Here is a 27,589-nt window from a genome sequence, read left to right as displayed (position 1 = left end):
CCATGTTCGGCCCGAACCCGAACATCTAGATGTTCGCCCAACACTACACGTGACCCGTTCGGCCAATCACAGCGCTAGCCGAACGTTCGGGTAACGTTCGGCCATGCGCTCTTAGTTCGGCCATATGGCCGAACAGTTTGGCCAAACACCATCAGGTGTTCGGCCGAACTCGAACATCACCCGAACAGGGTGATGTTCTGCAGAACCCGAACAGTGGCGAACACTGTTCGCCCAACACTAATCCAGACCTTGATTCTCTGGCTCTGGTCACTTGAGTGCCCCAGGGCAAAGCACCTTTTGTGCCCCCTCCCCCCACCACCACCATCTCACACACACACACACACACACACACACACACACACACACACACACACACACACACACACACCATAACAGCTTCCTGGTCAGCACACTGTTAAACTGTAATATCACCCACTTGAGCCATAGGGAAACATGGACTTTACCTTGCACATTCAGTTGTAACTGACAGCTGCTAATATATAAATGACAGCAACTGGTATATTTCAGTTTTGCCAAAATATTGTCAGAACTGGAAGTGATCACTGTAAGAAGAAAATGGTGAGCCTCTGAGAGGAACTGACGGTGAGGTTAGTATGTAATATTGATTTGCAGCTACGTCATGTGTTTATTTTAATATTTTTTATTTTAATATAATTTTACTTGCTTCAGGTTCCCTTTAAGGATAGAAGAAACCGAACACTTCCTGTATCCTTGTGCAGTAAAGCTCACTCAAAACCTTTAATTTTACCTGTTTGGAATGGTCAATAGTTATTTTTAAATCCATAATTACCTTAGATGTACTTCTAACAGTGCTTTTCCATTCAACTAAAATTGCACGAGAGTGTTAAGCACGGAAGTGTTTTTTATACTTTGCTGCATTAGATAAGTCTGGATGTAAGTGTTCACCTAATCAGTACTTGAGATGACCCGAACGGTTCGCCGGCAAACAGTTCCTGGCGAACTTCGGTGGTTCGAACTTTTCCGGAAGTTTGGTTTACCCCCATAGTGCATCATGAGGGTCTACTTTGACCGTCTACATCACATTATAGCCAATCAGGCTACACTCTCTCCTGGAGCCACTCCCCCCTCTATAAAAGGCAGGCAGCGTCAGGCTTTGGACTCACTCGTGTGCCTGCATTAATTAGAGAAGGGAAAGCTGCTGCAGACTCTCATAGGGAAAGCTTAGTTAGGCTCTTGTAGGCTTGTTAGCTTGCTCCTTGCTAATTCTTATTGCTAAAAAAGCACCCCACAACAGCTCTTTTGAGAGCTAATCGTGTTCTTTTTTTGTGTGTGGGTCCTACTGACACTTGTGTTGCATAGACAGCCTTGGTAATTCCTACTGTGTGTGCCACTGCCAGGCCCAGCACATTCAGTGACTACCTGTGTGTGTGACAGGTGCACATTGTAATACCAATCACTGCATATACAGTACCTACCTGTTGTTCACTGTGCACCCACCTATCTACGTGAGCGCACGCCGTGTCACTGTGCCTGTCCGGTACCTGTCTGTGTGACAGGTGCACATTGCAATACCCATCACTGCATATACCTACCTACCTGTTGTTCACTGTGCACCCACCTACCTACATGAGCGCACACAGTGTGATATACCACTCCGTGCATACCTAAAGTGATTGTCCGCAACACCCGCAATGTAGACTATACATCAAAATGTGCTAGGGCTCAAAAGCAGAAATACATACTATAAAAGAGAAAGAAAGCCCACATGGCAAGCACCATTTGAAAGATTGCGAAAAAGTGTAATCAATAGTTAACAAAAATGATATTAAAGGACACAATGAAATTCAACACAAATGCTAAAACCAATAAAAACAGCAGCAAAATCTGTGCCCTGCTGCAAGGAATCAATAATCAATAATGTCAAAATCAATGAATCACTTGATATAGATAAATGGCATAATATATTGACATAATGATAATTTATACAGCACCTGAAATGATCTCTAAATGATACAGAATTATCAGCATAGTGGGCATCTATCAAGAGCCCACTATTACCAGAACCCGGGTTCAGTATATTAAATGTGCAAAGAATCAAAGTGCCAAAGATCACAAAAGTGCATATGCATATACCTGTAGAATAAATACAAAAAATCAAACCAATCAATAAATATACATGAGTGCATTGAGCTGCAATAAACGTGCTAGGAGCAGCCTATAGTATAAATTGCATAAGAGGAATGTGAGGTGCTAATAAGAAGATACTTATCCCCAGGCAAAGGTGGACCAGGTGCATGCAGCAGGGAACAGTCGGCTCCCCTCAGGACAATCAGGCAAGCTCCTAGCACGTTTATTGCAGCTCATTGCACTCATGTATATTTATTGATTGGTTTGATTTTTTGTATTTATTCTATATGCATATGCACTTTTATGATCTTTGGCACTTTGATTCTTTGCACATTTAATATACTGAACCCGGGTTCTGGTAATAGTGGGCTCTTGCTAGATGCCCACTATGCTGATAATACTGCATCATTTAGAGATCATTTCAGGTGCTGTATAACTTATCATTATGTCAATATATTATATTATGCCATTTATCTATATCAAGTGATTCATTGATTTTGACATTATTGATTATTGATTCCTTGCAGCAGGGCACAGATGTTGCCGCTGTTTTTATTGGTTTTAGCATTTGTGTTGTATTTCATTGTGTCCTTTAATATCATTTTTGTTAACTATTGAATACACTTTTTTGCAATCTTTCAAATGGTGCTTGCCATGTGGGCTTTCTTTCTCTTTTATAGTATGTACTCCATGCATACCTGTTAACTGCACCTGTGTGACTGCACATTGTATTAGTCAAGTCAGTGCATACCTTTCACTTCCTCCCCCCCAATGTGGACAAAACAAAAGGCAGAGGCAGGCCACCTGGCAGGTCTGTTCGAGGTCGCTCTGTTGTGATTTTGTGCGGCCCTCGACCAAAGTACAGTGTTCAGAAGAAGGCACGTGCCATCAACCCCCAATATTGTCAGGACGTAGTTGACTATTTAACACAGATCGCCTCATCTTTCTCAGCTTCCGCGGAAGCGTGACATATCTTTCTCCTCCTGCTCTTATTCTGGCACCCCACTTAACACTCAGTCAGCCGCCACCAACAAAGTGCCATCACCCCAGGGCTCAGCGGTGTGGACATTTTTTTGTGTGTCTGTCTCAGATGAGAGCAATACCATCTGTACTCTCTGCCACCGAAAATTAAGCCGTGGAAAGAAGAAGACCCACGTAGGGACAACTACCTTACGAAGGCACATGATTACAAAGCACAAACTGCAATGGGATGACCACCTGAGAAAAAGCAGCACACAAAAGCAAAGCCACACACCGCAGTGGAAGATACCAGGCCGCATTTTTTTCTCAAAAAAGGCGATACCTAAACTGTACCGTGACGTTGAAAGGCAAATGGTGACATCTCTGGCAAACAGCCTTGGGTCAAGGGTCCATCTGACCATGGATGCCTGGCCTGCAAAGCACGCTCAGGCCTGCCCAAAGACTAAGTCAGTCCCCACACACAGCATCTCTGCCTGCACGCCGTGTGACTGCCTGCCCCAAGACTAAGTCAGTCCCCACACAGCATCTCTGCCCGCAGGCCGGTTGACTGCCTTCTCCGCCACCACCAACAGGGTCCAGGACTCCAGGCAGATTCCTGATTTTTTAAGGCCGCTTCTAGCAGCGGCCGCCATAATATTTTTTCTGGTGCGTGTACATGCCAGCTGCAACAACAAAACAAAAGGCATGTACATGTGTCAATTTCCCTTCGTGATCATTACCTTGCCGCGTGGAAGGGGCTTGCGTATCACAATGAAGCAATGACCGACGGCTATATGAGTGTGTCGGGGGGGGGGGGCACAGACCAGATTTCATCAGCTGGACTGTCGCTGTTCTGTCATTCAGCTACCTAAGACCGGCGACCATATGGGCTTAAAAACTGCCACTGCCTGCACGCTCACCATGGTGCGCACTAGTCCAGCACGGCCATCACTACACAAACAGCTGTTTGTGGTGCGTTACACAGTGAGTTTGGTGTGGTGTGTCAGTTCGAAGCAGTACCCTAATTATACTCCCTGATTGATGTATACACATGCAAGATGTTTTAAAGCACTGTAGGCCTGCAATTTAGCATTCAATGTGATTTCTGCCCTTAAAACGCTGCTTTGCGTCAAATCCAGATTTGTCCCCGGGACTTTTGGTGTCTATTCCACTCCGCCATGCCCCCCCTCCAGGTGTTAGACCCCTTGAAACATCTTTTCCATCACTTTTGTGGCCAGCATAAGTGTTTCTAGTTTTCAAAGTTCACCTCCCAATTGAAGTCTATTGCGGTTCGCAAAAGTTCGCGCAAACCAAACTTTTGCGAAAATTCGCGAACCGAAAATAGGAGGTTCGGGCCATCTCTAATCAATACCTCATAAAGTTAAATGAGGTGTGCTTGTGTAAAAATGTAACAGATAATGCCATAAAAAGATTGTTATACTCACAGAGATGCATTTGTAAGAGTTTAAAGTACAATTTGTTTTTCATTTCCAGGCGCTGACCTGAGACAATTATCCAAAATTCTGGGCAAAGTGGTGAAGCTGAGCCTGATGAGGGAGGTGCAGGTGGGTCTCTCTTTTAAAATCATGTAGCCTATCATTCCGTCTTACATCTCTAAAAACAGTGGAGTGCTTTAAAGGACAACTGAGGTGAGAGGGATATACCAGTTGCCTGGATGTCCTGCTGATCCTCTGCCTCTAATACTTTTAGCCATAGACCCTGACTAAGCATGCAGAAGATCAGGTGTCTCCGACATTTTTGTTAAATCTAACAATATTAGCTGCATGCTTGTTTCATGTGTGATTCAGACACTACTACAGCAGACAAATTGTATTGTTTAAAAGTAAATAAATATGGCAGCCTCCAAATTCTTCTCTCTTCAGGTTCCCTTTAAAGTGGACCTGAACTCAAAACTCCCCTCTGCTCTAAACGATACACAACAGCATTATAACCTTTAAACAAAAAACATTTCTTTGTTACAGCTGATACAAATCCTAAAACAAATCTGGAATGTTTCTACTTCCTGATTCATGTAGGCAGACATATTGTTTATAGCCTGTGCTTTCAAATGGGCTTATCTGCTTATTTGCCATAGGCAGTCATGTGACACAGGGGAGTGATCAAATTACAACTAGTGATAAGATACAAATGAGGGGGAAGTACAGAGGCCAAACTCTTTAAATACATACAGGTTGCATTTCTAATATGTTTTCCTTGTATCTGTGCAAGAGTTTAGGTCCACTTTAAAGAGATGGAATGATGGGTCCATGACAGAAATGATACAGGGCATGCTAAGATGCAAGGAAGTGAGTGACAGCATGTGCCTACTATCTGTAGGGGTGTAAGATCTTCTCACCCCTCATGACGCAAGACTCTGGGTCTCGGCGGGGCTCTGATGTCAGTGTAGCGCACGTCGCTCAGTTCTGGCTAAGCGGCGGACGCGTCCTCAGTACGCGCTCCGCCGCTTTAAACAGTGACAGCATGTGTGCATGGCGTGTCAGCTGACTTACTGACATGTCGCCAGGTGATTGGGCACTTTGGATTCCTTTTTGTTTGATTGGTTAGTCCTTGTATAAAAGTAAGATGAGCGCCCTCTGTCATCGCCCATGATAGCCTCTGCTGGGCTTGTTGCTGAGACTGCACTCACAGCTGCTGATCTTGTGCCGACTTTGTCTGTATCTTGACCAAGCTTATTTCCAGATTGACCTCCAGTTGCCGACTTCTGCCTGCTACTAGTACTGACCATGCTCTCTGATTGGATTACCCGTTGCCGACTCTGCTTGTTACCGGATACCCCTGCTTGTTTAAAGGTTTCTCCCATGAACTCTGCCTGGACTGACTTCTTATTGGATTGACCATGTTATCTGCAAAGTGTTTGAACTGCCTACAACGTATCCTTCCCTGCCTGTCACCACCTGGCTATCATCTGGATTGCCTCCACCCCCAGGCCTCAGGTGACTATATATCTGAGTACACTGTACTTATATTACTCATACTGCTGTGTTTGGTGAATACTATCTGTCAGTCTGTATGCTACATCTGCCTGCAGGGTATTGTAGTATTGTATTAGGTAGGAGATTTGTGCAGGTGTTAAAGTAAACTATGCAATAGAGGATGGAATAGGAGCATCAACATAGTGTAAAAAATGTTTACAATCAGGGATGGTCGTAGTCAGCCAACTTCGCTACGCTGGAACTACACGTAGTTTTACGCAATTACGCTTCGCTAAACTACGGCTTTGAAATCAAATATTCGCTTTGTATGCATTTCGTAGACTACGCGTTAAAATACGCAATTACGGACGCTTATGCCCTTATGCGTAAAAATTTCTGCATTAATTACTCTTTAAGTGCTTATGCTTGGAACACTTCTATGCATACATTCCCCTTTCCAATACGTAATTTTGTAAGCATACAATCCTACGCCGAAAAATAGACGCAAGTAACGCATTCATAGTTCACTTCGCAATACACATGTTTACGCGTAGCGGGCGTATACTATGCGTAGCAGTACTGTGCTATGCGTAAATTCGTAAGCATAGTTTTGAAACTTCGCCTACGAACTACGATGCGTAGATGCGAACTACGATGCATAAATTCGCACTGGCATAGTTTCTGCTCATCCCTATTTACAATAAGATTTATTTAAATACTGACAGAGGTGCTTGTTCCAGATATCATTCTGTAGAGTTTTTTATTACTCAAGTTATTGCCTGATGAAACGGGATTAAACCTGTGAAATGCATTGAATTTGTGGAGTATTCAAATAAATATCATTGCTGACCTAATATCAACAGAGCTTGTGTCTACTTATTGTGGAGGTAAGTCCACCACTACCTCCTTTTAAAACAGATTTTAACCGTATTTTGACACTTCTCTTCCAACCTCTATTGCATTGTGAAGTCCACCCTTTTTCCTATCTGCAGAGAGCGACTTCTTAACCTGAGTGAGGTCCTAATTCTCCCCACCTACATATACAGTGGTTGCCTTTGTGATAACCCATGTTTGTGAGTATAACCTTATACTATGTATGTTTGCAACCTCTTCTACAATATAACTTATATTGGGCTCTCTGTGTCCTTTTTTGTCTCCTTTAAAAAAGTAAACTATATCCACTTTTATAGCCTTTGTTTGCTTTCGAAACGCTCTACTTTTTTCTTTCATGCTTCTAATTTTTCCAGTTTGTTCTGCTTCCTTTAAAGCGTAAACTTCAAACCTCTTTATAAAGAAAATCATTCATTTGCCTTTAGTAATAATGTTTCACAATAGACTGCATTATTACAGATAACTGAACATATTAACAATTTACAACTGCTCAACTTTATTATTTGTAATTCAATGGATTGGATGGTATTCCATCTTTGCACATGTTAATGTTTTTACACTTTGATAAGGTACTCACAAATATTCTGCAATGTTTTAAAAAGAACACAGAACAATTTGCATCTATAACTGTCCTTTTGTTTAGCTCAGAATTGAATGCATGCATTATATTACAATTACTGTGTATTTTCTGACAAAAAAATATGTTATACATAGAAAAAAGAAACAGACCTAGACGATTATGATACAAAAGGTGAGATGTGGGATTCTCCTTTTTTTCAACTCTTGATTAGTGGTCTTGTCCAAAAATGAGCTTATTTATGAAAAACTTACGGTACTTTTTTAAAAAGATTTTTTAAGTCTGTATTATTTTTTTCTTACACTAAATGAAGGATTTGTAATATTCACCAGAAAAAAAAACACATGACATGGAAAGGATACAGTATAGGTAACTAATTCCAAACACTGGACCTGTAAAACAGTTCTTAAATTCAGCTTTAATTCCTATTAAGTATTAATATTTATTAAAAGTTAAGGTTTATGTTCACATTAATATGCAGAATACCCAAGCAGCTCAGGGTGACCCCAAACTACTAGGAAAGTATAGGGGACTACAATAAATCAAAAAGCACTACTACTAAAAAGCCAACACTGTGTAGTTTGCCTTCTAAAAACAGAAGGTATTTGCGATGATTCAGCTTTAAGTGAGCGACTGTGATCTCCAACAATGCATTCCTACTTATCTATATAAGCCCCTGCACTGCCCCTATCTAAGACCCTAAAGTACACTGAGCAAGTACCATGCAAAGATGGGCTTAATGTACATAAGGTAGCATATGTTAAATTCAGTGAAATCCAAGGATTTTCTAAGAAGAACAGTTCAGCAACTGTTGCAAATGCCATGTATTCCACTGTTTCACCAGTAATCCACTACTGATTCCAGATACATTAACTATACACAGTTTTGTCTGCCAACAAAAAATGTATCAGGTGAGATTATAGTTGTTGTTGTTGGTAATATTAACCGGTTCCGGACTGACACAGTTGAAATCTACATCCTGCACACGGCTGCGCAGATCTGACAGGACGTGGATTTCAAAACTCATCGCCATGCGGTTCTGCCGCACCCACCAATCGCGCCGCTGTCTCCCCACCGCAGGTCACTCACCCTGCGTCTCTATGACGGCAGAGCTGTGTGAGCTGGTCAGGAGCCGATTTCATTGGCTCCTGACCCTGTCATCACTGTCAGTCAATCACAGTGGCTTACACTGATTGACAGCGTCAGGAGCCAATGAAAGCAGCTCCTTTCCTGCTCGCACAGCTCTGCCGTCACAGGGACGGCAGACAGAGGGACCTGTGGTGAGGACAGAATGGCGTGACCCGCTGGGGCGATCGATGATTGCGACGATTTGTCAGTAAGCGGCGTTTTACCATGCCAGCAGTCTCTGGTCCTTAAGGGGGCAGAGACTGCTGGTACGGAAGTAGTTAATGCCACAGTTTGAGGTTAGGTTTTAGGGAGACGCCTACCAATATGTTTCTGGGTTGTAGAGGAAACCTAAATATATGGAGTACATGTAAAGTCTATGCAGATAGTGCCCTAGACGGGATTCAGATATGGTACTCTAGCCTTGCAAGGAGAGAATGCTATCCTAGCTCCAGCTGCATAGTTTATATAGAGCAACTGTACTGCAGAATAAAAGCATGAACCATAAAAGCATGTGACAAATTCAGAATAGCAGACTGGAAGTATATTCACCACTGCGCAGTGGGTCATGTGCACAGGGGGATCATGCGTGCCAAGGTGATCTAGAGCCCATTGTTCAATGGGCTATGGGAGTAGTATATAAAACATTTTTCATTAAATATTCATGTCTTATCAATTTAACATAATTTGCCTGTATACTTTGCAGATCCTGTACTCATTTAAGGTTTTTTTGTATGCAAATACTTTGCAAAATCAATAAATGTGTGAGATTCAAATAAATAATTGTCAGAACAAAGTAGAAAACGTGTCACCTGTTAGCTTGATTGGTCCAGTCCTGTCTTCCCACCATGCAATAGAAGCAGTTATTATCCTGCTTGAGATCTTGAAGACAAGTGAAAGCCTGAAAAATAACCTTAAATATTTTTCTGGTGATTGTTCCATAAGTGATTGATGTTGCATATGTTATTTTCTTCATCATGTTACTAATAATCATTTGCTGCAACTTTTAATGGTTTAGTTTATTTGAATTATTGCTGTTTTAGCCACCTGTTCCCATTCAGTCATGGCTTGTTTATACCGCTCTCAGAAGAAAACTGCTATACTTTCCAACCTTATTTTCTCTGCATTATGTTTCCTCTTATATTGGTTCTAAGAATCCTAAAAGTAAATTCTAGGTACAACATTTTTGTTTAGGTTCATAGATTAAAACAACTCTTAGATTATTCTCAATGTGTGTGTAACTCCTGGGGGCATTTCTAATCCACATCATTTCCCTTTCCCCACACCCTTTCAAAAACAGAATATAAAAAGCAAAGCAGGTAAAAAGGGCGGGGAAGGCACTCTAGCAAAAATGGTGCCACCATAGGTAGCAATGTTAATAGGTGCTATTAGTGGCTATTAATGGTGCTCCATAAAGTAACGGGCATCAGGGTCACCTGCTATGTAAATTGTGTCTATAAATAGCAGGTACTAAAGCAACTATAAATTATAATTTATAAATTATAATTTAGAATTTATAGCCACTAACTGTAAAGCAGGGAGAGGTGGCAGCGCGTCCCAAGACAAGCTGCATCTGAATAATTAGCAGCATAGATGTGCAGAGCCTAAATATAGGCAGGGTATACAACTTGCATTCAACATTCCAAACAGATGCACCAAAATTAACATAATAGAGAATGTTAGCTTCCAAAAACAGTTTGCATGCAGAATTTTCCGTGCTAGGCCCTTCCACCACGATGAGGTCATCTTTCATGGAAGACACCCTAACTTTTAATTGCCAAACAAACATAGTGTCAACTGGGGGAAAGCTGGCCATAAAATGGTTTACATATTTTTTAGACAACAGGGAAGAACTGGCAGTGCTCTTAAACCAGGCCACATCTGAAATGACTGAAGCTTTGCCACATCTCCCGGTTTAAAAAATATAAGTTTAGTTTTTGGCTAGCTGCACCCATTTGCTATTTGAAGTTTGCATTCAGTTTTTATTCTGAATTTAGGGATTTAGTGCACAGTTTAGCATCTGTTTTCAATGCAAGGTGTGTATTTGCCTCTAGAAGGTTCTGCACGCCTCTTTTTTTAGTCATTTCAGATGCGGCCTAGTTTAGGAATCAGAACACCCTGGACCATTGCTACACGGTCCTCAAGAAGGCGTATAAACCTATTCGCCAGGCTCCCCTGGGCAACTCTGACCACTGCCTAATCCATCTAATTCCAACCTACAGAAGGCACCTTGAATCATCCAAGCCAGTCCTCAGGACTGTGAGAAAGTGGACAGAAGAAGCTAAGCTACAACTGCAGGCGTGCTTTGACTGCACGGACTGGGCCACCCTTGAGACAGCCTGCCTGGAAGAATGGACAGAGAACGTCATCTCCTACATCAGCTTCTGCGAGGAGCTGTGCATCCCCACAAAAACCTTAAGGGCCTATCCCAACAACAAGCCCTGGTTTAACGGCAAGTTACGCCGGCTCCGAAAAATCAAGGAAGAAGCGCACAAGTCCGGGACACCAGAGGAATTCAAGGCAGCCAGATACACCCTCAAGCGTGAACTGAGTGCAGCAAAGAGGGAATACTCCAACAAGCTGGGGCTCCGCCTACGCTCAAACAACACACGGGAGGTCTGGCAAGGTCTTAGGGCAGCCACAAACTTCAAGTCTTCTCCCCATCATGCACCCCCGAGCCTCGAGCTAGCAGAAAAACTCAACGAATTCTACTGCAGGTTTGAACATCAACCAACCCGGGTAGGAGATCTGAGGACCAACCACTGGGCACCCCCCATACTCACCCCTCCTAGGACTGGTGATGCCCTCCCAGAACCAGCTGTGGTCCAGGCGACAGACGTACTCAGGCACCTCCGGAAACTTAATCCTAGGAAAGCCTCTGGCCCAGACGGCGTGTCATCCATGTGCCTAAGATCCTGCGCTAGCCAGCTAGCCCCGGTGCTGACCTCCATTTTTCAGAATTCCCTGTCGGCTGGCAAAGTACCCTCCTGCCTTAAAAGGTCCACCATCATCCCACTCCCCAAAAAACCAGGGGTCACGGATCTCAACAACTACAGACCCGTGGCCCTTACCTCAACAGTCATGAAGATCCTTGAAAAAATAGTCCTCACCCATCTGAAAAACTCCACCAACGCCCTCCTAGACCCACTTCAATTTGCATACAGGGCAAACAGGTCCGTAGAGGATGCCATCAACATCAATCTGGCATACACTATGGAACATCTGGACAGACCCAACACCTACGCCAGGATCCTCTTCCTGGACTTTAGCTCTGCTTTCAATACGATCTGCCCGAACATCCTGTACAACAACTTAGCGCAACTTGGGCTTGAGGGTAATCTCTGCACATGGATCAAGGACTTCCTCACAAACAGGACGCAACAGGTCAGACTTGGTAGCTGCCTCTCCCAAACGAGGACCACAAACACTGGCGCCCCCCAAGGCTGTGTACTGTCTCCGATACTGTTTTCCCTGTACACGAACAGATGCACCTCAACCGCGGACTGCGTTAAGGTAATTAAATTTGCGGACGACACCACCATCCTTGGTCTCATCAGTGAGGGGGACGAACGCACCTACCGCAGTGAGATTGAGCGAATCTGCAGCTGGTGCAAGGACAACATGCTTGTCCTAAACGCTGCAAAGACAGTCGAGCTGGTTATCGATTTCAGGAAACGCCCCCCCCCCACTCAGCCCGGTACTCATCGAAGGCACTGAAGTCACCAGAGTATCAAGTGTTCGGTTTCTGGGCACTACCATCACCAACGACTTGAGATGGAGTGAAAACACCACCAAATGCCAAAAGAAGGCGCAGCAACGGCTGTTCTTCCTAAGACAACTCAGGAAGTTTGGCATGCCGCAGGAACTGTTATCAAGCTTCTACACTGCCACCATCGAGTCAATCCTGTGCTCATCTATCATCGTGTGGTATGGGGGTGCCACCACGAGCGACAGGTACAGACTTCAAAGAGTAATCAAGGCAGCGGAAAGAATCATTGGGTCACCCCTGCCACCTCTGGACCTCCTCCATGCATCCAGATTGAAAACAAGGGCATACAGGATCACGAATGACCCGCACCATCCCGGTGGCCGCTTTTTCAACCGCATGCGCTCGGACCATCGTTTCAGAGCTATTTCCACCAAAACCTCCAGGCACAGGAACTCCTTTTTCCCCCAAGCAGTGTGCCTTCTGAACTCAAGTCACACACACAGAAAAACTAAATTTAGAACACCTGCGACCCAGGCCTAATTAAATATGTACTTTTCCGTGGTTCCGCACGCAGTTTTTGCACTACAATACCCTAAAGTCTCTTGTCTGCACATGTTTTGCTTGCACTATGTTGTTTTATTGTTCTATGTCTGTCATTGCATGCTTTGCACTACTATGTCTTATGCCGATGTGTACCACAAACAATTCCGAGTGTGGCAACTGCTGCACTTGGCGAAATAAATCTGATTCTGATTCTGATTCTAAGGAGCACTGCCAATTCTTCCCTATAGCCACTAATTGTGGATATTAAAATTACCAGCTATGGCAGCAAAAATATCAGCGCATAGGATTAGGTGGCAGGAAGGGGTCTTTAGGGTTAGTCGCTGACTGAGGGGTACTTAGTGTTAGGTGTGGGGTGGGTTAAGGATAGTTACCACCAGGCAAGTTTTAGGGTTAGGCAGTGGCAGGGGGGGGGGGTCCTTAGTGTTAGGTACCACCAGAGGGGTTTTAGGGTTGGGCACGACAATTGCAGCTTAAAACAGGCCTTAAAGAGGAACTCCAGCATAAACAAACATACTGTAATTTAGTTACATTAGTTATGTTAATTAAAATAGATAGGTAATATAATCTCTTACCCATCCTGTTTTAAAAGAACAAGCAAAGGTCTGTGATTTCATGAGGGCAGCCATACTTTCGGTTGAAAGGAGGTGGCAGGAAGCATGAGACACAGTTCCAACTGTCCTGTGTCCTGATCACCCCTCCCAGTTGCTAAGCAATGAGAACAACAACATCAGAAAACCCATCATGCTTTGCAAAGCATCAGGGGAAAAATGCCAGGGCAGTTTTCTTTGATGGGGCGGAGCTTAGCTTCTGTGCACCTAAAAATTAGATTTTGGTAAGAAAAACAAAGTTCTGATGCTGTGGAACTTTTAAAGAAACACCAAGCCTTTTCAGTGCTGCTGAGTAGATTTTTAGTTCACTTTAAGTGGAAAAATAAACGTCATACTGTCAGCACAGTCCATAGGAATTATAATAGAGTACAGTAGTTTGAATAAATGTTTAAAAACAGAATTGTCATGCCCAAAAGTACAGATTTTGTTGTTTAGCCAAAAAGTACAGATTTTGTTGTTTAGCAACACCCTCCTCCTGCACAACTGCTAAAGCAGTTTTCTGCCATTGCAAACACTTCATAGAGATAGTGCTATAGAAAAGTGGTATATAGCTCTTAGATCAGTCCAGGTATGTTGTGTATCACTGAGCCAGTCAATCAAAGAGAGGGGAGAAGGGAGTGTAGAATTAACTACAGTATTCACAGTGACAGACACACAATGGCACATACCAAAGCTGCCGCATTGTTTCCCTCCTGTTAAATGCCAAAATAATCTGTTGCTGCAATGGGTAAAAAAAGGTGAACAGCATAGTAAATGTCACTCTGGTTATTTTTCACTTTGGATTTTACACTTTAGGCGCCTTTTAATACACAGTATTCCCTCTTGACACGTTTCGTGAATGACATTCACTTTCTCAAGAGATGGAATTTCAACAAAAATGCATAAATCACTAAAAATGTTATAAAAAATATGTAAAAACTCTCAACCATTATGTCTTGAAATAGAAGAAAAGTGATAAAAAGCTGGGAGATAATGGATGGGATGGAGGGGGGTAGGGGTGCAAAGAATAACAGTATGAAAGGTGAAATATGGATATATTTACTTTTGGACAACTCTGGATTTGGACATCTAGTATAAACTATGTTTTTGGTTGTTTTAAATGTGCTTTTATTTTAATTTGTACATGGCAACAAATGTGTTTGTATGTACGAAAAATTAAATGTAAGTAGGGGACTGGCTGTACTGGACATATTAGCTAACTGTGTGTTTCTATGTCCTTGTAAAGTATATACAGTATGTCATTATGTCCAACCAAATGTAGAAGATGGAAAGGTGGACATCACTGCTCAGATGTGTTCAGGTATTGGGTGTCTCATGAAATTTTAATATGGGTTTCTGTCATTTCTAATTAAGAAAAAAATACAGTCTCTCTTTAGTTATTCAAACATTATGCAAAGCTTAGCAACATGTATGATAATTGGATAATTAGTTATGAAATACTAACAGGTAAAAATATTATGGTGCTTTTACAATTATTTTTTTATAGTAAAATTTCATTGAGTTTCACCTGGTGGGGATTTTTTTTAATTTATTTTTTGTAGTTAAAGGATTCTTTTGTTTAAACTGTTCAAACGGACACTTTCCCAACGTGCAATGAAAAATAAGTGAAGGACATGGGTGTCTAAACATCTACAGTTGCTTTCATTTTCATTCAAAGTTTTGTAAAGATCAAGTGATGTTTAGTGATGTTTTTACTTATTTGTTAAAGATTAAATGGCACGCTGAATGTGCCCTTTGCACAGAAGAAGCCAAGTAAAACATCAGAGCTGAGAAGGAACCTATTTTTTAAAACTGGCTATCAATAGTCTGCTTAGATTACTGATGCAAACTGATGTGAATCAATAGATCTGTTGGATCTTGCCAGAAGTTCAGAAAAGCATTAGTTTCTCTAAAGCTGGCACCTGCCTTGCACTGTAGCACAATGCCGACGCTCCTTAAAGATTGATGGGCACCCTGTGTTCTTTTCTACTCAAACTGATGGAAAGCATGTTGGAAAAAGTCCAATGTAAAGCTGCAAAGAAATGAAATTTTTTATTCCAGCACTTTCCCCATGATGGTTACTGTTCAAAGGCAATAATTAAAGCACTTTGTTGATTGCTAACATTAAGTACAATGGGCAATTTCTACCCAAACAACACTTTATTCAGCACTTCTAAGAGTCAAGCTAAACACAAATGAGACAGCTTCGATTGCTTTGGAGAGTTTTTTTTTACTTGAATGAATAATTATAATCGAAGCTTTTTTGGGGTTTGAAACTATTGAAATATGAATAAATGATTTATATAAAAATGTAACACAGAGATTTAAATGTTTTTAATCCAAATTTTAACAAGATTCAGTATTGTTTGGTATTTTAGAGATCACCTACACAAACCTCTGATATCAGGTCTTGACTTTTATGTACAGTAGCCTGAGTCCAGATAAGCATATTGATACCTGAGAATTAACCATAGTACCTCACCACACAATAACCACCGCCTAGGGAAATGGCAGAGTAGTTTATGTTGAATTGGTCTTTTTAATAGCTGCAAATGTATTTAACATTGCCCAAAGTCAGTAGTCTGATTAGTGCTATGGACAGTTACATCTCATCAATTGCTTGATTGACAGGCGCAAAACCAATGGAGCAGGTATGTTCATTGCTTGGCTGGAGTATGCACAGACAACAAAATGGGTGGATTCTGCCTGGAAGACAAGGGCCCATATGCAATTTACTGTTTCTCCTGAGTTATCTCCTAGGAGATAATTTTTATATTCTCTCTAAAATAACTTTTCAGGATTTTACTATTTAAATAGTACCCAAAAGTTGGTAAGAAAGTACTATCAAAATTATATAAAGCATTTTCTTGCTTGCTGGTAGTTTAAAAGGCATTTTATGACAATGTGTGAAAATATCACCGAGGAGAAAAAGAAAATTGTATATGGGCCATGGTCAGTTCTTGACATAGTTAAAAGGTGTGGATGTGTCCACTCTAGATTCACATAAGCTCAAACACTTACTATATAATTATAAACATAGAGAAATGAACCCTGTATGTATTTAGAGAGTTTAGCTTGTCTAATTCCCCCTCATCTGTGTCTTATCACAATTTGCAATTTGATCCCTCAGCTGTATCAGCTGACTGACATGGCAGATAGGCTAATTGGAAAGCACAAGATGCTAACAATATGTCTGCTTCCATGAAAGCAGGAAGTAGATACACTGCAGATTTATTGCAGGATTTTGTATCAGCTGTAACAAATACATTTTTTTCTTGAAAGGTTATTATGCTGTTGCGTAGCTTTTAGAGCAGAGAGTGAGTTCTGAGTTCGGGTCCACTTTAAGCTCAATTAACAAGGGAATACTAAATTATATGCATGTATTTAATTCATGCTCATTGTCATGGAATCCAGCATTGCTCTATAAATGTACAACTGAAAACGTATATAAGCAGTTCTACCTGCATATATCACAGTGTTTTTTTTTGTTTTTTTTAATAGTTGCCTTTATATTTACTTTTGTAACTAGGATGCAAGTATATTTAAAGGTATTTGACCAGCAAATATTGCACCATATACTGTGTATACTGGCATATATGGCGACTTTTCAACACCCAAAAATGGTTCAAAAGTAGAGAGTTGGCTTTTTAAAACAATGGTGTTTGAAGATCTTGAAAAAGAGAAAAGAACTTAGCTGGTTCGAGTTCGCGGTGAACCGCGAACACTTAGCGAGTTTGACCCGCCCCCTATACTACATCATTGGGCTAAACTTTGACCCTCTACATCACAGTCAGCAGACACATGGCAGCCAATCAGGCTGCAGTCCCTCCTGGAGCCCCCCCCCCCCCTTATAAAATGCAGCAGCATCGGCCATGTTCTCACTCTGTGTGCTGCTGTATTAGTGAGAGAAGGGAGAGACATTGGAGAGATAGGGAAAGCAATAGTTAGAAGGTCTGTTAGCTTGCTCCTTGCTGATATTTGTTGATGAAAAGCACTCCAAAACTGCTCTTTTGAGAGCTAATGTTCTTCTGATGTGTTTTTGTGTGTGTGTGTGTGTGTGTGTGTGTGTGTGTGTGTGTGTGTGTGTGTGTGTGTGTGTGTGTGTGTGTGTGTGTGCGTGCGTGTGTGTGTGTGTGTGTGTGCCACTGACACTGCATATACAGCCCTGTCTGTCGCAGCTGGCCCTTGCTAATTACTGTTCTGTGCCAGGCCCAGCACATTCAGTTGGAGAGAAGAAACAGGAGCGCCTCTCTGGTGCATTAACGTTTTATTCGAAAAATAAGCGCATTAAAATTACACATACAGTGTGTAGAGATAGATAAGGCTTTTCTCAAAGCCTGCCGACAGCTCCTCTCCTAGCTCTCTCGCTTGGCCAGAGCGAGAAGCGCGATGGTGCGATGTGGAGCGGGGTCTGGTGGGCAGGGCTTCGTCACGCCGATGCCGTCTGACCTCACTCTCCACCACCATTGAGTGCCTTAGCAGCGCAGGAATTTACTCTTTATTCTAGCAGATTCAGTGCATACCTTTCACTGCCTCTGTGTGACTGCACTTTGTATTATACAATACCACCAGCAGTCACTGCATACCTTTTCACTGCACCTGTGTGACTGCACAATTGTATTATAGCGGCAGTCAGATCATACCTTTTCACTGCACCTGTGTAACTGCACACTACCATTCGCCCTACCTCTCAAGCCCGCTGTCTGGGTGTTACCCTGGACTCCGCACTCTCCTTCACTCCCCAAATCCAAAACCTCACAAAGTCCTGCAACTTCCACCTTCGTAACATCTGTAAGATTCGCCCTTTCCTGACCTCTGCCACCACCAAACTCCTCATCCATGCCCTCATAATTTCCCGCCTTGACTACTGCAATGCCCTGCTGTCTGGTCTCCCTATGACCCGAACAGCGCCACTGCAGTCCATCATGAATGCGGCAGCAAGAATTATCCACTGCTCCCATCGCTCCACCACGGCGAATCCCCTCCTTGAATCCCTCCACTGGCTTCCTATCCAGTCCAGGATCAGATTCAAGATACTGTGTCTGACCTACAAATCTGTCCACAAAACCTGTCCAACCTACATTTCCGATCTTACTCAGAGGTACACACCTAGCCGCTCACTCCGCTCTTCCAATGAACTTCGCCTAACCGCCCCCCGCATCACCCAGTCCCATGCACGCCTCCAGGACTTCTCAAGAGCTGCTCCAACACTATGAAACTCCCTACCTCCACCCATTAGGGAAGCCCCCTCCTTCAACATCTTCAAGAAAGCCCCCAAAACTCACCTTTTCACTCTGGCCTACTACCCCTCACAAGTGCTCTAAACCCACAGCTGAACTCTGGTCCCCTATCCAATCCAGTGACTGACTAAGCATTACCTTGTACTCATACTGTGCTGCATGATCTGGTCTTTCTTGTATTCATGTATTGTCATTTTGCTGTGTGTCACCCCTAAATATTGTCTGTAACCTAAACTAATGTCCAGCGCTGTGTAATATGTTGGTGCTTTATAAATACAATAAATAAATTAATAAATTGTATTATACTACCAGCAGTCAGGTCAAAAAACTGTTCAGTACCTCACCTTTATCAAAATGAATGGATCCCGGAGGGCTACTGCCTGGCCGAAAACTAAGTCAGTCCCCACACACAGCATCTCTGCCTGCACGCCGTGTGACTGCCTGCCCCAAGACTAAGTCGCTCCCCACACAGAATCTCTGCCCGCAGGCCACTTGACTGCCTTCTCCGCCCCCACCAACAGGGTCCAGGACTCCAGGTGGATTCCTGAATTTGTATGACCGCTGCTGCTATCAGCGGCTGCTACCAAACATAATAATAATTTTTCTGGCGTGTGTACAACTGTACATGCCTAATTTTTCTGGCTGCACTGCGGCTGCAACAACAAAACAAAAGGCATGTACATGTGTCAATTCCCCTTCGTGATTGTTACCTTGCCGCGGTGAAGGGGCTTGCATATCACAATGAAGCAATGACCTATATGAGTGTGTTGGGGGGGCACACCCAAGATAATAAGGTCGTTGCTTCATTGTAGACAGACCAAATTCAATCAGCTGGACAGTCACTGTTGTTCTGTAATTGAACTACCTCAGCCTGACCATATGGGCTTGAAAACTGCCATCGCCTGCACTCTCACCATGGTGCGCACCAGTCCAGCATGGCCATCACTACACAAACAGCTGTTTGCGGTGCGTTACACAGTGAGTTTGGTCTGTCAGTGTGAAGCGGTACACTACTTACACTAACTGCTGATCTACGTATACACACGCAAGATGTTTTCAAGCACTTTAGGCCTCCAATTTAGCAATGCAATGTCATTTATGCCTTTTAGGGATTATAACCCTGCTGTGCGTCAAATCCGTAATTTTCCCCGGGATTTTTGGCATATATCCCACTCCGCCATACCCCCCTCCAGGTGTTAGAAGCCTTGAAACATCTTTTCCATCACTTTTGTGGCCAGAAACAGCATTTGTAGTTTTTCAAGTTCACCTGCCCATTGAAGTCTATTGCTTTTCGAAAGTTTGCAGGTTCGCGAACTTTTTCTGAAGTTCGAGTTCAAGGTTCGCGAACCGAAAATCTGAGGTTCAAGCCATCTCTAATACAGTATATACATACAGTATATTAATTTTCTACTATGTTGCCATCACAGTAGGTAGTGAAAAGCTGACAAATCTGAAATATTTTGTACTAATCCATCTCCTCCAGGGAGATTCTCTCTGTATTACCTTAATTCTTTACAGAAGCACTTACTGGAAATCCATACAAAGAAAATAGCCAGCCTCCCTACTTATTTGCACAGAATGTAAGCAGTTGGACTGAGCAATGCCAAAACTGGTAGGGAAGGAGAGATTGGGCATTTTCCTGATATCCACCAATGTGTTTGCATACTGAGGTATGATCAAGGCAAATACAGTTTGCGGGGTCCTTGTCATAGGGACCCACAATGTAAATGAAAGCTACTACTGTGTTTTTATTATGATTTTAATTGTAAAGAGACCACAGTAGCAACAGTAAAAAGGCACTACAATCGCTAGTGCACTGACAGCAAGGTCAAAGATAAATGAGAGATGCTCATAGAGGACTGGAACAGGCAGTACAATACAAGCCTAAGAAAACAAGTCCTAATATCAGCAGTGTTGAAAAGAGAAGCAGGGAGGCGCATGCAGATTTCCAGTTGTAAAATAGCTTTAATTCATCTGGCTAGTACATCGTAAAATACATGGTACTTCCTATCAATGAAGCCTACCTGTTCCTGAATAGTTTTGGGGTGGAGTGGAAGCGGGATCTTGCCAAACAATCATTTCGCCCTCCTGGGCATCCTCCCAGGCTTTGCGCATGCCATCATACCGTGATTAAAATAGGGGAGAATCTCGTACGCTGTGCTGCGCGCATACGCCGCTTCCCGTCCAACTACTTCCAGGTGCGTGACGTCACACGCCTACCCGGAAGCTTGAGCGTTTCAAGCTGGTTGTCGTCTCAAGCGTGTTACTAAAAAGTGGTAATAAAAACTGATGCAATGGGTGCTTTAGGAGTAAATTAAAATGTAGGCATGGCATGCTTTCGGGATCCCTTAATGGTAACCAAACAGTAGATAGTTTAAAAAAAAAAAAAAGATAAGGTTTCATTAAACCAAACCAAAGTATAGTAAGGATTGGTGGAATGTTTTAATGAATTAGAGTTTGAGCTATTTAAGTTTGATGCATGTTCTGGTTGCTGTAGATAGCCAGCCCAGTGAAGTTCATCCAGTCTTTCTCAACCTTTTTACCCTGGAGGAACCCTGCAAATATGCTTTGGATCTCAAGGAACCCCTGAATTTATTTTGCAGGTGGCATGGCCTTTAAAAACTGGTGTAACTGTTTATGTCACTACCCCCTATTACAGTGCCCCTCATTACACTGTCTTCTTATTCTAGTGCTTTTTATTAATGTGCTCATTATTATTCTGACCCCCAATTTAGTGCTTCTTTTTACAGTACTCCCTATTATAGAGTGCTCTCTAGAATACTTCCCCCAACCCCTACGATGGGGGAAAATGCCAAGGAACCCCTGCAGAGTACTCAAGGAACCCTGGTTGAGAAAGCCTGATCTAGACATATGGAATTTAACATCTTTCTATCTGTTATGTCATCATCAAAGTTTAAAAAAACACAAACAAACATATATGTGTAACTAATTTCTCCCTAATTAGTTATTATCCTGCCGCAAACAACATTAGTCATTTTCCATTACATTTATTACTGAGCACAGCAGATTTAAAGTTACCTTGTCATTGATTAGAGTCTCAACGGACTTCTGAATTAATGATCCTAATGATGGAAAGTTACGTTCTGCATGCTAAAGATTGCTTGTGCCACTGCATCAACAAGCCTGGGGATTAAGTGTAACACAAGTGATAGCTTCTTTCCGAACAAGAAATTGGATAACAGTTAGGATTTGAAGAATGGTGGCTGACATTTTTGTAGAGCGTTTTGATAGTCTTCCAGCACAAACTGTGATAAAGACATTTAATTGCAATAGCATTCTGAAATGTTGCCCTTAGCTTCTATGTTTAGTTAGGAGTCTGTATGCCTCTTGCAAGTGGTGTTGGAAATGTCACATTTGCAAATCGCTTTTGTTCCTTGTTTCAGATTATTATTTTTTTAATTTATATTTAATCTAGTAAACCTGGTTTATAAATAAATAATGAAATAAAAGCAAATTATTCAGTGCTGATGAATAATCTATGACACAAACTGTAGTTAAGGAAAAATAAACATGCTTGAAATATAAGGTAGGCCTTGTATGCGGAGTAGGTCTTTTTTTAGGGGAAACACAGTAACACTAATAATTAATTGATGTGGGGTTTGGCTACATAATAGCCCTATCACTTGCCACCACCAATATCTGGAATTCAGCTACCTGTATACGGTAGCAGAATTTTGTGTGCCACTTTCTCATCTCCTATACTAAAAAAGAAAACCTTCACTATTTGATAGTTGAACCCCTGGAGCCACTTAAACACTTATTACTACTATTTGGAGGCCATTTACTATGTAGCCAACCTATGTGGACTTGCTATGTACAATGATATCCATCGCTTGGTCATACAGTAGGTATTAGCTGTATGAGCTCTGGCACCAAATAGCACACTGGGTGCTTCTAAAACCACAATTAACATTTTGGTCTATGCGGTGCCCAAACTTCCAGCCAGGGTTGCCAACCTAAATGCTCATTTTTCCAGGACAAAATGGTCAAAAAATCTGGACACCCCAAGTTTTGGACGGACAGGGGGCAGAGTCAGTAGCGGGCTTTTTAGGGAACTTCTTGTGAATTTTGGGAGGAAAGAAACATAGCTGAAGCAGGATTACTGTATAAGCTGTGTGAAACAGCCCTCGTGAACTGAGAAGAATTGTGTCCCCATAAAAGAAAAATGTCAGTGCTATATAAATAGATAATAGAAGGACAATAGGCCCGGTTCACATCTGCAATTTTTTGTGGATCCGGACGTACGGATCTGGCCATCTGGATCCTGGAAAATGATCCATTTGTACAGCCAGTGTGCTGTAAACCGTCAGTTTTCAATTACGCTGCAAATACCTGCGTTTTCTTTCCGCTGAACAAAACGGTCCGGGAAATTAGGGCCTGCAGCATTTTTATGTCCGTTCAGTGGAACGGACAATGGAAATGTGTGGCCAGATATGCAGCTAAAAGCTGATGTGAACCGGTCCTAACTATGGTAGGGATTAGATTCTAAACTCCTCTAAGGGCAGTCAGTGACATGACTATCTACTCTATAAAGTGCTGCAGCAGATGTCACTAATATGTGACATGACTATGTACTCTGTAAAGTGCTGCAGAAGAGGTCAGTGATGTATCAATACATAATAATAATAATATGGTGGGAAATTAGACTATGACTATGGTAGGATTAGATTGGGAGCTCCTCTGAGGACAGTCAGTGACATGACTGTGTACTCCGTAAAGTGCTGCAGAAGATATCAGTGCTATATAAATACATAATAATAATATGGTAGGACATTAGACTGACTAAGGTAGGATTAGATTGTGAGCTCCTCTGAGGACAGTCAGTGACATGACTGTGTACTCCGTAAAGTGCTGCAGAAAATATCAGTGCTATATAAATACATAATAATAATATGGTAGGACATTAGACTATGACTATGGTAGGAATAGAGTGTGAGCTCCTCTGAGGACAGTCAGTGACATGACTATGTACTCTGTACAGTGCTGCAGAAGATGTCAGTGCTATATAAATACATAATAATAATATGGTAAGACATTATACTATGACTATGGTAGGATTAGATTGTGAGCTCCTCTGAGGACAGTCAGTGACATGACTATGTACTCTGTAATGTGCTGCAGAAGATGTCAGTGCTATATAAATACATAATAATAATGATATGGTAGGACATTAGACTATGACTATGGTAGGATTAGAGTGTGAGCTCCTCTGAGGACAGTTGGTGACATGACTATGTACTCTGTAATGTGCTGCAGAACATGTCAGTGCTATATAAATACATAATAAAAATATGGTGTGACATTACACTATGACTATGGAAGGATTAGATTGTGAGCTCCTCTGAGGACAGTTTGTGACAAGATATCAGCGGTAACTAAAAGCAAAATGGCAAAAATAATTATTTATGGGAAAACATTATACATCTAAAAGAGGAGAAACTCTTTGGGCAAGAAAACGTGTGGCTATTACAGAAATAGTGCATACTTCAATGATGTGCATAGTGCACTTGATGGTAAAAGTAATGCCAGCAGCCAGAGCCTTGCAAGTAACACAGCTGAAAGGGTTAAGTGTCCCATCCCCCGGAGCAGAGTAGCCAGAAGCAGGGGAAATGCATGAAAAGCTCACCCCTGACCTGTGTGTGCAGAGTTGCAGACTGTCCATGGCACACGTGTTGTAATCTAAAGTGACGTGAGGATTACTGGTGATCAGTGTTGCCAACTCATCCCTTTAATTACTGACGCATATGAATTATACAGGTTTTGTGGCTAGGTAGATGCAGTTAAGGCACTGATTCTGTGCAAATAGCCCCAGAACCTGTATAACTTAGATGTGTCAGTAATTAAAGGGATGAGTTGGCAACACTGCTGGTGATGCCCTTCCTGGAGAAAGGCTTTTTTGCTCCCATCGTGTCACAAGTCCTGCAGCTGTACTACTGTTGTGTCGCTGCAGTTTGCAATTAAGTTACCTTGTGGCTGGAGTGCAGATTAGGCATAAAGAGCAAGCATGGGCTACTTCATCCTGCTGCTCCTGGACTCACATGCGGACCCACACAACACACTTCTCCTGCACAGCCGCATCTGCTTCTCTAATTGGACAGCGGATGTTGTGGGAGTGGGCACCCTTGGCCGAACACGGTAAATCCAGCACTGGACACTTGGGCGCAGCAGCGCAGGAGACTTGGGCGCAGCCGGCGCCACCATAGGCCGTAATAGGAACTACGGCTATCGCAGGCACAGGGAGTAACTTCAGCGCCATCAGAAGACGGACCTGAAGTTGCTTTTAAAACAATAATTCGGCTTCCAGCAATTGCTGGAAGCCGAATTATTTCATTCCCCCACTATCCATGTCGGCCTGGAGGGGGAATAGTAATTAACACGGCCCGGACTTGTGCGGCAGCAAGATCAGCCATATACTGGCTGTGTCCTGCGCCCAAGTCTCCGGCGCCGTTCTCTCTCGTACGCCCCTTGGCTGTCTCTCTCCTTTTCATTCGCTAGAGAGAGGCGGCAGCCACAAAAAGAGCCTGACTGATTGGAGGGAGGGACAGATTATTTATTATTATTATTTTTTAGTATTTATATAGCGCCGACATATTACGCAGCGCTGTACAGTGTATATATATATTGTCTTGTCACTAACTGTCCCTCAAAGGAGCTCACAATCTAATCCCTACCATTGCCATATGTCTATATTATGTAGAGTAAGTACTGTAGTCTAGGGCCAATTTTTTAGGGGGAGCCAATTAACTTATCCGTATGTTTTTGGAATGTGGGAGGAAACCCACACAGACACGGAGAGAACATACAAACTCTTTGCAGATAGTGCCCTGGCTGGGATTCGAACCAGGGACCCAGCGCTGCAAGGCGAGAGCGCTAACCACTATGCCACCGTGCTGCAGATGAGTCCTGATTCCTTTTTCAGCTCCGGTGATCAGCCGGCTTTCCTGGGGACCGCGCATGCGCATAAGGGTCACCGCGATAAATTCAATTTTGAACGGACGCTTTTTATTAAATAAGGACAGGTACGGACACACAGTTTTTAGGGGCATTTGTACGGGCCGGGCAGTCCTTATTTATACGGACGCTTGGAAACCCTGCTTCCAGCTGGTCAGAGTTGCCGAAAATGTCCTGCTTCTACATTATGCTGCATGGGCTCTTTTGGGATGTATACATAATTGGATGAGCAGAAGTACTTGTTATTAAGGAGAACTCCTGGGTGCAGATAAATGTAAATACTGTACATGTATCCTATACAAAGAAGTACACTGTTTTCATGTTTTATTTTTATAATTATTAGTTTGCTATATATATATATATATATATATATATATATATATATATATATATATATATATATATATATACATACACAAGTCAACTCAAGCTGAAGTGATCTTGGGTGCAGGACAATGACCCAAAACACACCAGCAAATCCACCTCTGAATGGCTGAAGAAAAACAAAATGAAGACTTTGGAGTGCCCTAGTCAAAGTCCTGACCTGAATCCTATTGAGATGTTGTGGCATGACCTTAAAAAGGCGGTTCATGCTAGAAAACCCTCAAATAAAGCTGACTTGCAACAATTCTGCAAAGATGAGTGGGCCAAAATTCCTCCAGAGCGCTGTAAAAGACTTGTTGCAAGTTATCGCAAACGCTTGATTGCCGTTATTGCTGCTAAGGGTGGCCCAACCAGTTATTAGGTTCAGGGGGCAATTTCTTTTTCACACAGGGCCATGTAGGTTTTGAGGTTTTTTCTCACTAAATAATAAAAACCATCATTTAAAACTGGGTTTTGTGTTCAATTATGTTATCTTTGACTAATAAAGTTTTTTGATGAGCAGAAACATTTAAGTGTGACAAACATGCAAAAGAATAAGAAATCAGGAAGGGGGCAAATAGTTTTTCACATCACTGTGTATTTCCACTACATTTATCCTATTGTGGCTGCAAATAAAGGGAAAAGATGGGACGATGAAAGCTACCCGTTTAACCTCAAAAGTTATGGCACCAAATTATCTAGGTTAAACTGGAGTTTACATTACTTTACAGAAATGGTTTTGCAGCAGCCAAGTTTTCTTAGCAGAAGAGAGTTACATTTGCCTTTTAGTGTTTTCAGATCATCTCTGACATTGCAAACAAATTAAATTGCTGTCTGCCATGTAAATTGTCAGTAAAAAAGTGAATCATTTAGGGTTAAGGACTGAGCAAAGTGACCCTTTAAAATATAGGCATAAAATATTATTATTATTATTATGATCATTATTTTATCTTTGTGCAGTGATATAATATACAATAGCAGCGTGGGTCTGGCAGTTGACCATTTGGAAAATTTGAGCAAGGTAGATTTTTTTTCCTAGGATGCAACACCATAGCAAGAACATTAATATTGATGGTAGAAGGAAAAGAACATGATTGAATGTTGGATTTGTGCAATTAAAATAAATCCAGGCTCCACCAAAATAGTACAATAATAAAAAAAGAGCAGCAACTCATCCTAGTTTATAGAAATGTTATTACTCAATCAGAAATACATCTTGGTTTAGCCTAAGGCCAAGTTACAGCATATCCTCTAATATTAAACCATTTAAAAACAGTTATCATTGTAGCAATTAAAATACACAGCCAACTTCATATATTTCTACACATACATTCATAAACAATTTTAAAGCCATTTACATCATGCGTAGTATGGATACAGAGACACCAAAAGGATTAAAGAATCTAAAAAGTTTAATACATGAGGAAGCAGTGGTGGACTTACCCCCTCCAAGCAGACACAAAAAATGACATAGTATTTGTCAAATACAACAAGTTTATTTACATACTCTGTGGGGACAATGCAACGCGTTTCACAGGTTTGATCCCGCTTCATCAGGC

The sequence above is a fragment of the Hyperolius riggenbachi genome, chromosome 5 (genome assembly GCF_040937935.1).
Source record: "Hyperolius riggenbachi isolate aHypRig1 chromosome 5, aHypRig1.pri, whole genome shotgun sequence".
NCBI classification, from domain to species: domain Eukaryota; kingdom Metazoa; phylum Chordata; class Amphibia; order Anura; family Hyperoliidae; genus Hyperolius; species Hyperolius riggenbachi.
The sequence above is the reverse complement of the archived record's forward strand: the minus strand, read 5'-3'. Positions refer to the sequence as shown.